Here is an 18,140-nt window from a genome sequence, read left to right on the forward strand (position 1 = left end):
TACCTTTATTCGCTACCAATAAGTTACAATAGGTTTTTGTGGGTAGGCAATATGCTTGTAGAATACTAGGCCCTGCTAAGCTCTGACAATTCGAGAGTCAGGAATGAGACTGCTTGGCAATTTAGAATAACTTTGATAATAAACTAACAATTGAAAACTGGTGATACTCCAGATCAGTGGATTTAAATATGACCACCCTCCCCCCTTTCGCGCGGGGCCCATAGCAATTGCTACTCTAGCTACGTGGTTAATCCGGCATATATATAAAGTATACGGCTGTATATGTAATATATTGTTTTGATAATAATGTATATATTATAATAATGTATTAAATATAATTTATATTTTAATTTAGTTTTCCTTTCCTTGTACATATCAACACACCACGCTCACCACCACCAACTCATCACGCACCACCTAGATGTCCGAAAATCCACAACAGCGCGATTTTTAAGACATTTTCTGCCTCGCACAACCACTCTGTGGAACCAGCTTTCGCCAGCGGTTTTTCCGAACCGATACGACTTGGGAACCTTCAAGAAACTCAAACTCAAATTCCTTTATTCAATATAGAAGTATTACACTTTCTTATTGATTGTCAAGTTAAACACTACTACGGTTCGAAAAAAGAAAACACCCTGACCTGAGAAGAACCGGCGAAAGAAACTCAGGAGAGTGTAGCTTACTCTTTCCTGAAAGGCCGGCAACGCACCTGCAAGCCTCCCGGTGTTGCAGATGTCCATGGGTGGTGGTAGCCACTTTCCATCGGGTGAGCCTCCTGCTCATTTGCCACCTTTTGACATAAAAAAAATCAAGAGTCTTGTATTTTAAATCAAGCGGTTAATGTTTAAGTTTTATATGCGAGATTGAACTATCTAGTTCATTATATATACCTATGGGTAACAAATTGACTCAAGTGTTCATAACGCAATTACGCGGTTCGTAAATTTGTATAAATCGATAATCGTATACATTTTATGAGTATACAAAATTGTAAGTATCAAGATTTATAGTCACGATTCAATTGTACTGTATGTACCTGTCACCAATTATAATAAAAATATATATTTTTTAATACACAAAATTGCTGCTCGACTGTAAATAGACCAATCAAAACACACCTTGATATTTTATTCCAAATTCAAAAGCAACATATACGAGACAAAAGTCGTTATTTTATTACGCTCTAATACACATCCGTTGCTTCAGGAGACATAAGTTGACCCAAAAAAATACGGAAAAATGTAGACAATAAACAAGGCGAATGGCCTCGAAGGGCGAAGCTGACATTCATTCAAGGATAGCCTTGGTTGAAGGCGACGCTCCTAAAAATAATAAATGACGTTGCATACTTCGGTCGTATTCTTGTCTTTTGTATGAGATCTTTCTGTTACAATAGTCTTACAACCAATTACATGCCGTGTATTATTCACGAGACGTAGACGTTTAAGATGACGACTACAATCGTTGCGAAGTTTTATATTCATAATAGTAAATATTTCTTTGAAACTAATTTTAAATAATATAATAATCTACTATATAATAACTCACACTAATGCACGACTATATTAATTATCATGAAGGGGCGTACCTTCGTCAATAGATCTATACATAATTTTATAAGAACAATACAAGCATATATGGCAACAATGAAATCTACAGAAAAATACAAGAGCATATTATAGAGCACATAGAGCCATTAAAACTATAGTCTCTGAGTTTGTAAAACTTAAATTACAAAGCAACAATAAGCTCCTAAAAATAGTTGGCACATTTCAAAGAATAAATACATAACAATCAGGAGTGTCCATTTAGTTTCATACATTCTATGAACAAGCACAGTGATAGGTGTTCTATCCTTCTTTATGAGTTCTTCTTTTAAATTATTGAGAGAGAGAACAGAGCTGTTTTTTATAAATCGGCGGCCGAACAAATCGGCTACCTGATGTCAATGGTCGTTACCACAGAATACTTACATTGCCAATGTGTCACCAACCTTGGAAACTAAGATGCCATGTTCCTTGTACCTCTAGTTAAACAGACTCATTCACCCTTCAAACAAACAGAACAAAACTAAATATTGCCGTATGGCGATAGAATATCTGATGAGTGTGAAGTACCTACTCAAAGGGGCTTGCACAAAGCCCAACCGATGCTGTAATAATAGTGTTCACGAAGTCTGCAATAACGATGTGTGATATAGTTACCGTCTTTTGGCGCATCTTAGGAAGCCTGTTTTTAGTAGTGGATTCAAATTGGCCGAGCAAAATGAAAATCATGACTCACGACTCGGTGATGTATTGAATATTTGTTAAGTTCAGTGCAAGTACTTCATCATCCACTTCGTAGAAGTAAAATAATACATTAAATATCTTCGTCGAATAGAAAGTTACTTCAAAATGTTACCTTAAAAATATTTATCTTGTAAAAAAATAAGTATGAAAAATATTAAACGTTCTTCAAGCGTCATACTTTTTGTAATGAAGTCGACATTTGCCAAACTATCGTGGAAGTGAGGTTTGCAGACGAACCGACGCCGGCTGCTTTCATTTAGGTCAAGAGCATCGAACGCTACTGAACACTTATGTACTTGATATCGATTTTAAAACACGCTTATAACTTTTGAAGCACTTAAATTTGCATTAAAAAGCATGCTAATTGTACGTGTTTCAACATAATAATATTCATGTCATTAGTGCGTGTGTCATTTGTTTTGTAAAGGTCGTTGATCTATTTTCTATTTATATAGGTATATATATTTTGGTAATCACTTTAATAAGACCAGACTGTTGCAAGCTTTGGTATTTTCAATATTTCTGCACGGTTCTGAATCATGGTCAATCCGCACAGCTGACCGAAAGATCTGGACTTTGGAAATGTGATGTCAAAGAAGAATTTTGCGTATACAGTGGACAGCTCAAACTGGAAATTACTACCAGACAATCCAGTTAATGCTATCAACGAGTCCTAAGTTATTTTGGTCATAATTCCCACCAATAAACAACAACCTGATTATTTGGATAAATTGTTCGTAGACAAGTATAACGCTTCAAGCATTACTATACTAAACCTAACTATTAATTATACTGGTTGTAATATTGTTCCATTTAATGAAAAATTTAAAACAATTAATCAAATAATTTTCACGCACACACACACACACACACATTAAATTCATAAAATCAGACTCATATCTTCAATTATGAACTGAATAAAAAACGAAAATAACTTTAGATTACTTTACATTTGTACATCGAAAACCTACTTATAATAAATGAAGTCTGGAATAATTGTATTACATTTATTTTTGACTTAATATAATGTAAGTTGCATTATGAAATATATATGTGTGTGTAATAATAGAGCAGTTCGGCGTCTTTCTGTCTGCTACATCGCAAACGAGGTCAAGAGTCAAGGTTAATCGACGCGAATCTATATCCGAAACTGAAACTTGGCTTGCATTAAATTTTATGTAAAAGAAAATTGTACATATTAATGTAGACTCTACATTAAAATCAAATCAAATAAAAATATACTTTATTCAAGTAGGCTTTTGAATCGTCATTTAACAAACTATATTGAGTGAGTTACCACCAGTTCGAAATGCAAATTCTACCGAGAAGAATCGGCAACAAACTCAGTAGTTACTCTTTTTCAATATTTGATAAAAACACAAAGCCATTTTAGTTAAATACAATTATATATTGTATGTAATATATCCAGCCTGGAAGTCAACAAGTATTATCTCCACGCTTTTTTATCATGTATATTCTTGTATTGAATAATATACCTTCGTTACCAATGTCTTTTTTACAAATGATTTGTATTTCTGAATCGGCAAAGTTAAACATGTCTGCGGAATTTTATTATAAAAACGTATACCTTGCCCCAGGAAGGGTTTATTGACTTTGCGGAGACAGAAACTTGGCGTTATAAGCTTATCCTTACTTAATTATCAAAGTGATCAATGTTACTGTGAATATACATAATATTATATTGTGACGCAACAGTGAGTATTCCTACTTTGTTAAAAACATCCCGAATTAAATATTTATATTCTATTTATGAATTATTTAAATAATACACACACACTCACACACACACACACACACACACACACATCAGCCCGCATTCGTCCACTGCTGGACATAGGCCTCTCCAAATGCACGCCACTGTGGTCTTTCTTCAAATAATAATTTGTGTAAATTCATAATGTACTTTTTTTCAATTACTAATTTGTTTTTGTAATGGCAATACCAATGTAATTTAAATTTAGTTGTAAAAAAAAATATATGTTTATTTTATTTATTTTTCCCGTTTTTTTGTATTACTAGTTTTCTTAGTAGTTAGTATGTTAGAGTGCACTAGTCTAGTCTAGAGTGTAGTTGTCTAATCTCCCTCGATATTGGCCTCATCATCTTCATTTATATTATACAAGTCAGTCACACGCGAATCTTCGCGTTTATTAAACCGATTTTTATAAATTTCTATACGTATGACAGTTTTTTCTTTTGATTTTATTTCATTGTAAACGGACGACGTCAGTTCGCACGTTTTACATTTTTTTTTTACAGACGTAGTGTTCAAAATAGGACCATAACCGATCTTTTATGTGCAGCTATCGTCCCATAATCACCGGGACAAAAATCGGCTTACGCTATTAATATATAAAAATATATGTATTTATTTTAAATATTTTTATTATTCTTACTTGTTCATGGTACACGTATGATATACTAACTGAAAATATTGGAAATCTTTTATAAGAAAAAATCAAGATAATATTATAAATATAAATTTTAATCTAAAATTCAGTATAGCACAATTTTTTACATAACAATGCCTACGTATATATATACATACATACATACATACATACATACATACATATATATATATATATATATATATATATATATATATATGAGTGATAACTTATTTAGCTATACACTCAAAGTTATTTTAGTGTCAGAACTAATAAAAGAATTCGAAATTTAAAATGTATACAGACTATGTAAAAAGTATTTCTAGAACTTACTAAACACCGTCTTATTGCCTTTAGTAGACGTCCTGGCTCACTAATATCCCAGAGAATCGATATTGTTATTCAAATTTTCATGCCAATATTTAACGTGGATGACCACATCACACCACCACCAATCTAAAGCAAATATTAGCCATAATCTCATGATTTTGATGCTTTTGATTGGTTATTATCAAAATTTTAAAGCCGAGATGGTTGTGATTGATGTCAAACCCAGACAAGAACCACTAAATGTCATGTGCTTAATTTGTTTTTATAGTTCATCTCGTGCTCGGTGGTGAAGAAAAACTTCGTGAGGAAATCTACACGTGTCTGATTTTAATACAAATTCTGTGTGTTATTATCAAGTTGTATCGGAATAGCGTGGTGAGCTTCTTTTATTAAATTTAAATTTACCACTTGTAATAAATATCTCAGACTTGAAATGAACTGTCAAAATACTCTTCTAGACAACTTAGTTAATATAATAAAATATAAGATTACCTGAAAAAGAATGTTTTTTTTTTTTAATTTGTCATAACCAACAGTTTACACATTGCGCGGGTTGAACGAGTACCAAATAACCTTAAAATTACCAAGATACGAAAATTCGTTTTTTTTTTTGTTACGGTATTTATACATGGACGGGCAAATGGACCACCTGGTGGTAAGTGGTCACCATCGCCTATAGGCATTAGCGTTGTAAGAAACATTAATCATTCCTCACATAAGCCTTGGGATCTAAGATGCTATATTATTCGATACAAGATTATATAGATGATAAAAAAGCGTGGAGTTCATGCTTGTTGACTTTCAGGCAGGAGACATAACATACATATATAATTATATATTTTTAGATGTTGAAAAAGAGTAACTGAAAGAGAGTTTCTTGCCAGTTCTTCTCGGTAGAATCTACATTCCGAACCGGTGGTAGCTTTACTTAATATAGTTTGTTTGATTCAAAAGTGCTTGTAAGAGCCTACTTGAATAAAGTATATTTTGATTTTATGTCTCTCGGGTCTGTGGTTACTCTAACTCACTCACCCTTAAAACTGAAACACACCAATACTAAGTATCGCTGCTTAATAATAAGTGGTTGCTACTCAGACGAATTTCCGGAAAACCTAACCAAGTAAAACATTACGTCGAAAATTTTATTTTAACCGTCATAATATTATAATCTTAGACGCACAAATAGACCGACATATGTATAAAATATATAACAAAATTTATTCTTCCAAGAAAAATAAATCTCCAAATGTATTTATCTCTGGCAAAGTCTGTATGTACAATTACCATCGAAATAAAAGTGTTATGAGTGGCATAATTTATTAGTTTCCGGCTACTTCATTTTGTCTGCCAAATCGAAAAGCTCAAGGCCAAAGCTCAAGGTGAACCGAACGTTGCCAAATGTAATTGGAAAACTTCACCTACTTGATAGATCATTTCAAACATAACACACTGCTTATAAAAGTGTGTTTATAATTGACTTTATCATAAAATTTTACTGACGGCGATGTATGAATTAATCAACAAAATAACAATGTCTAAATTAGACGATATATCAGAAGATGTTATTCCATAAAGATATAATATTACTGACACATTTTTTATTGAGTTGAATCGAGCCGAAGATATAAATTGAACTACTAGCGACCCGACCTGAGTTCGCACGGCAATTTATTTAATAAAGAGATTTATCTGATATAAATAATTATATTATTTATACTCAATATCATCCAGGAAGAACGTAGCCTTTTACAAAATATTCTAGAATTGTATGACTCGATCCACTGATTTGTGCAAGCCCGTCTGGGTAGGTACCACCCACTCATCAGATATTCTACCGCCAAATAACAGTACTCTGTATTGTTGTGTTCCAGCTAGAAGGATGAGTGAGCCAGTGTAATCACAAGCACAAGGGACATAACATCTTAGTTCCCGAGGTTGGTGGTGCATAGGTGATGTAAGGAATTGTTAATATTTCTTACAGCGCCTTTGTCTATGGGCGGTGGTGACCACTTACCATCCGCCAACCAATGCCATAAAAAAAATGATTACCCCTACACAAAAAAAAAAAAAATTTACTTTTGGAAATATTCGTATAGATTTATTTGCTTAGTATTTTCAATGATTTCAGTTGGTGGTATCATCTTAAAATAGACGTTGCTATCAAAATTTTTGTTATCAAAAGGCGAAAAAATTTTTTTTGCTGTATAGTTATGCAAAATTATTTATTATAATAATTTAATTGTCAGAAAACTTTATATATACTCTATTCAAGTAGGTTTAACTATATTAAGTAAAGCTACCACCGGTTCAGAAACTAGATTCTATCTAGAAGAACTGGCAAGAGTAGTTACTCTTTTCCATAGAAATCAACAAATACTAAGTGACTAAGTTTTTTTATCTTTATTATAATCCTGAATTGAGTAATATGCTTTAATTATCAATGATTTTTTAATAATATAAGTTAAAAATAGCCGTGTAATCTTATTGTGGAAACAAACACCGTACCCCAAGAAGAATGTATTAACTTTGCGAAGTCGGAAACCAGGTGTGATTAGTTTATCTTTCCTCCTCGTATCTTTGTAATGATTGGCACCGTTTCTTTCAAAAATATTTATATTATTGCGAAAATATATAATATTGTTGTGAACGTTGTGGAGCAACTGTAAGTGAACCCAATTTATTAAAACATAATTGGAGTCTCGAGCTCCAAGAATACATATACATAAATCAATGTTCAATTTGTCGAAGACTATGCTAATATCGTGAAGGTGTAAAATTTGTTTCTTTTTACGTTGGCATTTGTTCCTGAACCAAACTAACAAAGACATGCTGCGACGACCCCAAATAAAAATTGAGATAAGGGCAGGAGGATGATGATTTATTTCCTGTTCTAACGATCGAGTTCTGATAGTAAATTTTACTGGTAGAAAGGTACATTATTCCTGACACCAAAGGGTACAGTCGTAAGACCACATCAAACCCAAAAATTATTGAGTCGTTCAATCATTGACTTTCTTGATGATAAAAATAGATTTTGAAGTCCCGGTAATCAGAACAGAATTTAAAGAACTATATAAGATCAATTTGCTACAAAATACATTTTTATTCTTATTTAAATTAAACGACAAATTCAAATTTCGTATATTCAGGTAAAAGTGCCATTCCAATATTATCTCGACATATTAATAGCAATGCCGTAAGCGACAAGGCTTGTGGTCAAATTGCACGTCACATGGTAGACTGAGTCGGTTCAGAGAGATATTACAGGGTAAGGATAAACTTCAATATTAAAAATTCAAAGTTAAGCGAAAAGCTGTATATTTGTATATTTAAAATGTGGATATTGCAATATCTTTTTGAGATTAATAAACTCAGTTACTGAAATAAAAAGTAAAGTAATTGTTAATGCCCCAATGCTGGGCAAAGGCCCCTTTCGAGGTGCTATTTGGCAAAATTTCATTGAAATTAGACCCATGCAGTGTGATGCATGAAATATTTATAAAAGGTTTATGTTGTTCAACTAATCACTATATACACTTAAGACCTGAATGGTCCAGTGGCAAAAACACGTCAAACCTAACCTTAAAGGATACACGATCCACTGAAGTATCATGTCTTTAATCTTAGAATGTAAAAGTTAGCATGTAAAGTCGTTGGCTCCTAAACTTTTTTCGGTCGTGTCGGATTTGCCATCCTATCGGATTATAAAAGGAAATATATAGGCGTCATATGTATGAGCACACGTCCTGCGTAGTTGGCAAGTCGCTCTCGAAATTAAACGCCTTGACTGAAATCGGTCAAGACAACATCATTTTCGTCGTTTCGTACTTTCGCTACTGAATATCATCTTCTATACACCCTAATCAATGATAAGATTTAAATACGATTGATTCATAATGACGGAAATCATAAATTGACAGTAATCCTAATAGTTAATATGAGCCGAGATGGCCCAGTGGTTAGAACGCGTGAATCTTAACCGATGATTTCAGGTCCAAGCCCAGGCAAGCACCACTGAATTTTCATGTGCTTAATTTGTGTTTAAAATTCATCTCGTGCTCAGTGGTGAAGGAAAACATGGCGAGGAAACCTGTATGTGTGTAATTTAAACGAAATTCTGTCATTTGTGTATTCCACCAACGCGCATTGGAGCAGCGTTGTGGAATATGCTCCAAAACCTTCTCCTCAAAGGGAGAGAAGGCCTTAGCTCAGCAGTGGGAAATTTACAGGCTGTCAATGTATGTATGTATGTATGTAATAATAGTAAATTATTTAAACATGAAATCAAATTTGACCACTATCCCACACATCGAAAGCTCCATTTATTTTTCTTCCATCATCCATTTTGTATTATTTAACTTTATTCCCTTCAAAGGGATGCTCTCCAACAGCGTTATGGTTAAGAGAAAATTAATTTATATTTGAAAAAGGTTCACTCCGACATCATTTAATTGATTCCAACCCTTGAAAATAAATGCGATGAGATTGAAAAGGCACTTCAATTTCGATGGCCCCATGTTGTATACATATAAAGATTATATTGATAAACTAAATAGAACCACACGCTGAAAAATATTTCTATTTCTTTAGAGTATATAATAAGCACCCCTTAAATATACTGCTGGGTAAAGGTGCACCCTCAACTTTGTGTTGGAGAGGTATGTACAGATCTGAATGGCTCAGACTTTCTTTTAACCGTGGGATGTTTATGGCAGTTAATCAGAAATTTTACTTTAGCTGATTCAAGTTAGACGGCTGTTTTGTTCTCTACGTCCAGATTTGTTCGCAGGAGTGTCCCTTATGACCCTGGAGATAAGCTGTCATTAAACTCGGCTTTAATAAATCGATCAAATTTTTATACAACACACACAGTATTTTATAAACAATTCGATTAGCTAGTCCAGGGGTCTTATACATAATTTGTATATAACTTTTTTTTTTAAATGATTCCTATTTAAATTTTATAATATAAACTATTTTATTATATTAAAACTATAAATAGATTAAAAAATATATATTGTTTTTGATATTAAAACCATTTTTCATTGTTTTAACAAATTTATTTAATTTCTAACACAAAATAAGGTTAGAATGTAAGTAATAAAAAATTCTTTGTAAGACATCACTTTAAATGAAAAAGTCTAGAAACGGCTTTAATAGTCCCGCGTTAAGAATTCCCATTCAACTTGTAAATGGTAAATGTAAATTATTTCTGTTACAGTCCATTCTTTGAAAGCGAAATAAACCTGATTCTTTTAGATGTAATTTATTACTTACTAGTTCACTTCCAAAGTTCCATCCGTGGGGGGATTTAGGAGACTATACCTACATATACCTTTTTTGTACCTCAGCAAGTATATCCAAAACTTAACAGTTAAAGCTTTAAACGTAACAAACAAACATACTTTCTCATTTACAATATTAGTTAGGATTACATTAACAGTCTGCAAATTAACATTCCCACTGCCGGGCTAAAGCCTCCTCTCCCTTTGAGGAGAAGGTTTGGAGCATATTCCGCCACGCTGCTCGAATGCGGGTTGGTGGATGGTGGTAGTTAGGATTATGATACCTAAATTAAATAACATGTTCCTGAATAAATTGCGGCATTGGAAATTCGTAGACAAATTAAGAACAGAAGAAGAAAATGCATAATGTAATTGGGTAATCACAGTGTCTATTCTCAACGGAGCCGACTAACCAGAATATATTGCACAGGTGCAGATGCACCCTCTAAGGGCAAGCTGTGGCATGGAAATATATCAAGCGCAAGACTAACGAGCTAAAGCCCAGATCTTTAAGATCTTCAGCCTCAAGCTTTGCCGAGGCAGTCAGATAATATCATGATAGTCCTACAATTCGATATTCTAATACAGTTGTTGATGTCAGCCCCTTTTATTACGATGGGAAATGCTTGAGAAAGGTAATTCCCTCCTTTAAACTCTCTATATAGGACTCTTACTTACTAAAACCACCTCAATTGTCGTCCTCGTCACGTATGGATAAAACAACGCGATCATTTTAATATCAATGTTTTTACTCGATAAAAGAGTTCCTTGACAAAAAGATTGAAGAACTTAACTTTGTATTATTTTTATGATGTTGGTATTTCTTTATAATTAATTAAATTAATTTAAGCATATCTGATACTTATGATTATATACGTATAAAGGCAAGAGATCACCTTTGTCAGGATTAGCCATGATTTATGACTTGTGGATACAATCGGATAAAGAGATAAAACAAAATCAAGTATAATCAATTTACTTCTTCAAATATAATTAAAACAGTGTTTAGTCCAAAAATCAAATGAACGGTCTCAATAATCACTTTCCATCACAAATGAATCGAATTTAACAAAAACTATTGTAGATTACACGGTACAAAAGCGATTCGTCGTATTTGTGGTGCATTTACGATGACGGTTTCTCTTCCCAGTTGAATGCCACCATTATGTCTGCGCTAACCATCCACACGACGCTCTGAAAGATTTTGACAGTGACGGGTAGTTGTCAAATCGAATTCCGACGCAATTCAACATATGGCGCTACGCATGCGCCGTCACTTATAATAAATTTAATGATATGATACATTTATGACAATAATTAATATTTATAGACATTTTATTGGCAATATCAGGATAATTCGAAACAAGTGGACGTATATTCAAACGATTTTATATGAACGATCCACAAATTTAGTTAGTTTTTAATTAAACAAATCAATTACTAGATAGATTCACAATAGTCATCAATATTTATATTCAATAAATCACTTACAAAAACACGCATAAATCACTGAATATATTACAAAAGAATAAAGATAATGTTGGAAATTAGCGATTCGTCGCAAACGTGGTGCGCGGGAAATCTTGAATGTAACTGTCGATTCAAGATGGCTGCCACGCTACCATCGACGCGACGCTTCACTAGAGCGCCGTTCAACTCCCATTGCACTCTTTTCCAACCAGTATGAATAAACAAGATGGCGGACATATTATTATTGAGTTTTATAATAATATTTGGATGTCATATATTTATGTGTCATTTTGCATTCAGTAAATACATAACGCTGTTTAAACAGTGAAATGAATACATATTAATGAAGTATGGTCACTATTTCTAATTAAGGTTTAATTTTGAACATGTTATTCTCGGTAATGTTGTACGTTAAGTATTTGGATATTACAGATATATAATGGATAATCATTACCGCATTCTAGTTTAAATTTCTAACTGAGATATAAGTTAATTAGAACTGTTTATCTTAAATGAATAACCGTTACAAACTCGGAATGAGATTCTCTCTACAATGATGACTTGACAAAATTAAAAAAAAATCCTTTTTAAATATAGAAGCATTATACTTACTTATTGATTGGTAAGAAAAAAAAATCTACCACCGGTTCCGAAATATATATCTCAGACCTGAGAACTACCAGTGGGTTCCATAAGCGTTTCAAATGTAGAGCAATTCCTTGTCAGCACTTTTTTTACAATATATGTTGACGGGCGAATAGGCCAGTTGATGGTAGTTGGTGCCACGTGACGGTGACCATTTTGGCGCCAGCCGTACAGCCGTCATGATGAGGATGATGTCTTCCTGAACGCGTCGTTTAAGCTTCAATAGCGTAATGGTTTATGGGCCGTCTAGCGATGTAAAAAGTCGCGTCGTCCCCACTCCTAACACAAGTAATAAGCTTAAATGGAGGGGTAAATAAGAATATTAGTAATTCCTCAATTAATTTGGGGCTTTGATAGAATTACCTAAAAAAAAAAAATTTAATATATCAGAACAAATTAATAAGAAATATTTTAAAAGGCTTTTTGTGACAACACTGGTTTTAAAAAGTCAATTCTCACTTCACTGCCATTTTTAACAGCGAGAGGTTTATCGATTCCGATGTTCATTCGCCAAGCTATTTATTATTAAGGGTTCTAAACAACCTCCTATTTTCGGTCTTAAGTTTTGTAATATAAGGTTCAATTTACGTTACATGGTTTTTAAAATTTGTTTGAGATATTTTTTTATTTTCACTTAAGTGATAAATGTTTTTTTTCGGAAGCGTCGAACATGAATTATAATGTGATGGTCAAATTGAATAATTTTATGCGATATCTGTTTAGATGATTAGAATATTCTATTCGATATCATGTGGAATTACAGAAAATGTTTCGACGACCTCCGTGGTGGAAACCGGTGTACACACTACACACCGGTTTTCATGGGTACGCTACTCTGAGGTCCCGGGTTCGATTCCCGGCCGAGTCGATGTAGAAAAAGTTCATTAGTTTTCAATGTTGTCTTGGGTCTGGGTGTTTGTGGTACCGTCGTTACTTCTGATTTTCCATAACACAAGTGCTTTAGCTACTTACATTGGGATCAGAGTAATGTATGTGATGTTGTCCAATATTTATTTATTTAAAGTTTACAAATAAATCACTTACATCAAGGAGAGCCTTATCGCTGTTACGCTATTTGTACTGGATTTAATTATGTACATATATTTATATATAGGTATCTAGATTATATTATAGAATGTAATTTCTATTAAAAAATAATTATTCTTATACAGGCTAATTTTGGAAGATGTCCTCGTGTTTGTGTGTGTGTTTATGTGGGTATATTAGGATTGATCAAGTGTAATTATGGATACTTACCACTTTGTATACCTAGTTTGTTTCAAATCAGCAACTTAATTTAAATAATACGAGCAATAAGTACCCAATATTAAGTAATTACTAATATTCTTATTCCCTTCAAGCTTAAAGCTTGTGTTACGTTGGGTCAGGATCGATCCTGCGATTTTTTATATCGCTAGGCCCTTAAACAATTGCGCTATTGACGCTTCTAAGACTTATTCTACACGAGATTCTTGCCGTTTCTTCACTCTGGAAGCTGGAAGTTGTATTACTTGAATAATAAATTAGATCATATACGTATGTTCGTAATCTTTCTTTGTCGGATATAATTAGCGTGAGAACAAAAGATTCCCCTCTAACCTTATTTCATTCGACGCGTGATGCGATCTGACGTGCGTATTTACATACATAATTCATAGTATCTTTTATGATTATAAGAAACAGCGCACAAAATTATGAAAAATCTTAGACTTCTAAATAAGTATTTGGAAGTCAGTGCCTACAAGACGCGCTCAGACCGTTGCTTGGGATAATATATTGTTGCCTAAGGTCTGACTTGGCTAGTTTTCATATACGAATTATATTATAGCCTTCGTAAGTTCTGAGCCTGTTACAAATGAATTATAAACAAAAATTAAGCACGCAAATATTCAATGGTACTTGTCTGGATATGAACTCGCAATATCTGGTTAAGATTCATGTTTTCTAGTGACTGGATTATCGCAGCTCTTAATGTACGTATATACTAACTAAGCAATACTGAGCTGTCATCCATTCTTCTTAGATGTTCTGAGTTATAATTTGTTATTCTAAACACAACCTACAATTTGTGTTTATAAACATATAAGAACTAGCCAAGACAGACCTTAGGTAACAATATATTATCCCAAGTTATAAGAAGAAATGATATTTTATGTAGTTATAAATAAATTTCAGAAAGGACTATTTAACTTGGCACAAATTTAGATCTCACTTCTTTTGTCGTTGAAGACAACAACGAAGGTATATATCATAATATTTAACTTGGCTCTCATTTTTACATTTATGTTTTTGATGGGATTACGTAACTACAGGTACAAGAGACAAAGCATCTCAATTACCAAGGTTGGTAGCCCATTGGACAATAATGGTAAGGAATGGTATTTCTTACGGTACTAATATTTATAGGCAATGGTGCAGATGCACGGGTTCTAACCACTGGGCCTTCTTGACTCTTTATGATAAAAAATCAGAAGATACATTTCTAGAAACTCGTCCCGATAGAACCTTGTAAAATTGGGAATATCTCTCCGGACACTTTTTAAATACTTCAAAAAACAATATAATAGTGTAAAGCCAAGTGATCTCTCTCGTAATAAAGGTATCGCTATTCATCCCTCCCACACGCTCCAAACCTTTCAATAAACAACTACATCTTCCTGAATTCATACGCGCAAAATATGAATAATGGTCTATTTAATCCTATCGCGCTTATTATTTACACAATACGCGTGTTCATTCACGCCTCTGTTTGAATAAACGAGATATTCATTTATTTATAAAGAACACGTTCGAATTTTAAATTTTACAGAAAGCGTTTAAATTAAACTAATCAATTTTAAAATGATTAATGCTTTGTGATTATTAATATAAATCTCTGTCGTTGGCAATATTATTCAAAAAAAAAAAAAACAGTAAGCGGAATCTTGTAAGTCTACGTTGATTCGTGCGCAAGGTGGAAATAAATGGAAAATTAAAATTACAATTTTTTGTAGGGCATTAGCAGACTGTAACTTTCACACGGCTGGGCTAATGCCTCCTCTCCCTTTGAGAAGAAGACTTGGAGCAACTTCCACCACGCTGCTCCAATGCTGGTCCAATATTAAATTTAAGGAAATTAAATTAAAATAAGTAAACACAGCTGGCCAATGGTCCGGTGGATAAAGTACTTAAAAATGTTAATATTTCAGATTCAAATTCACATTCCTTACATCACCAATGCGCCACCAACCTTAGGAACTAAGATGTTATGCCATTACAAATATCTTGAGCCGAGATGGCCCAGTGGCTAGAACGCGTGCATCTTAACCGATGATTTCGGGTTCAAACCCAGGCAGTCACCACTGAAATTTTATGTGCTTAATTTGTGTTTATAATTCATCTCGTGCTTGGCGGTGAAGGAAAACATCGTGAGGAAACCTGCATGTGTCTAATTTCAACGAAATTCTGCCACATGTGTATTCTTCCAACCCGCATTAGAGCAGCGTGGTGGAATATGCTCCAAACCTTCTCCTCAAAGGGAGAGGAGGCCTTTATCCCAGCAGTGGGACATTTACGGGCTGTTAATGCTAATGCTAAATATCTTGATACTGCCCCAGTAAAACACACTTTGAACTTCTTATAATACACACTTAAAAAATCTAAACGAGTTACCCAAAAAATCTATTTCACAAAGCGATTACGTAAGAGAATTTAAATCTGTGAATATTTAATAGCATTTATACGCATTAAAAGTGTGAAATTCAAAAAGTTGCGGGCTGTGTAATTCGGGGATTGTTTTAGAAGGATAAAATTTAATTTTAAATTTTTACCAACCGCATAGCGGTGACGCTTTACCGTTATAGAGCCGTTTTAACGCGGTAAATTAAAATATGCCATTTAATTAATTCCATTTCGTACATTTATTCCTAACAGGCTCATTTATTTTGTAAATGTCTGAAGATATAATGGTTTTCATAGAAATAATCCTTAAATTGAATTGGTATAATCTAATTAGGTATGTAATTTTGTTAATAGTTAATCTTAAAATAAAAGCAAATCAAGAAACTGTCGCAAATTTCCTAATTCACAGCGCTCCGATGCAGATTGTTGGATAAATATGCGACATTCAAGAAAAGAGCGTACTCCTTCCCAAAAGGCAGGCAACGCACCTGCAAGCCCCCCGGTGTTGCAGATGGCCATGGGCGGTGGTAGTCACTTTCCATCAGGCGAGCCTCCAGCCCGTTTGCCACCTATAACATAAAAAAAAACTGTTGTAAATGTTTTCAACGTCAATGACGAAATGATTTATAAGCCCAAAAAACACTTGAAAATTTAATACTTAGGCTGGGGTCGAACTCGGAATCATCGGATACGAAAATTTATTTATTTAAATACTTAGAAGTACATAAGGGAAACCAAAAATATTAATATTTAACAAATGGTGCGTGAAGACGGTCGTATCGATTATAGCAATCTCTCACAGACAACCTTGGGACGAAGACACTTAGTAAGAAACTAGATGAGATATGAGGCAGGAGATAATAACTACATATAACATACATCACAACTCTTTGAAAATTAAAAAAAATATAAGTGTCGTTCTTATTTCGCTCATTTATGTATAACCAATACAAAATCTCGAACATTCTCGACGAATGACGTAATTGAAACGAAATCATAATTATTAGTAATATGATTACATACAGTTAAAAAAGGTATTCTCTTAGGTATTTTATTAGTTTTTTTGTTAAGAAATATCAGTAGACATAACAGGAACCAAATAAAGCTACACTATGGGAGTAACTAAATTCAGCTCACATATTATAAACTGTTAAATTTTTATAAGTTTTATTTCCACAATAAACTAATACAATTTTAATGAATCATTTGTCAGCTTACAATCCCTAACTCTCACACTTAAGAGTTAAACTAATATTTATCAGTTGATATACCTATTACCGGGAGCCAGAGATTGCCTTCGTGATGTTTTTAACAAAATGGGGATACTTACTGGTGCGTCGCAATATATTTACAACAAGTTGTGTATATTCACAGTAACATTGATCACGTTGATAGAATCAGATAATCATTGTATGTGCACGAGGCGCAAGGATAAGCTTATAACGCCAAGATTCCGACTCCGCGAAGTCAATAAATCCTTCTTGGGGCAAAGTATTCGATTTTGTAGTAAAATTCCTCATATAATTATAGCTTGGCTGATTCATAAATTCAAAAACTGCTAAAAAATACATTAGTAAAAAAGGCATATTATTCAACGCAAGATTATATAGATGTCAAAAAAGCATGAAGCTAATACTTGTTAACTTTAAGGCTTATACTTATATATAACTAACATAATGATATTACTTATAATTATATTTAACTAACATAATGTATTTCAAATGAAAAATCAATATAACACTGCGTTGGCAATTGTTTTTCATTGATATCCTTCACCACTGAACACAAGATGAAAACAGAGGCAACTAGATCGAGGCAGACCCAAAAAAATACCTTTTTTAAATAAGGAATGTAGTCTGCCAACCGATTAAAAATATTAATTATTCTTTATACCGCCGATGTGCTATCAGCTTCAAAAACTAAGAAACATCAGTTGTGCCTTTAGTTAAACTAGCTCATTCTGATTCAAACGGCAAACACAAAGGGGACGAAACTCAAAAAAATAATATTTGACATCGAATTGACTTACCTGGAATAATCTATCT

Source organism: Vanessa atalanta, chromosome 23, assembly GCF_905147765.1.
Source record: "Vanessa atalanta chromosome 23, ilVanAtal1.2, whole genome shotgun sequence".
NCBI lineage: Eukaryota > Metazoa > Arthropoda > Insecta > Lepidoptera > Nymphalidae > Vanessa > Vanessa atalanta.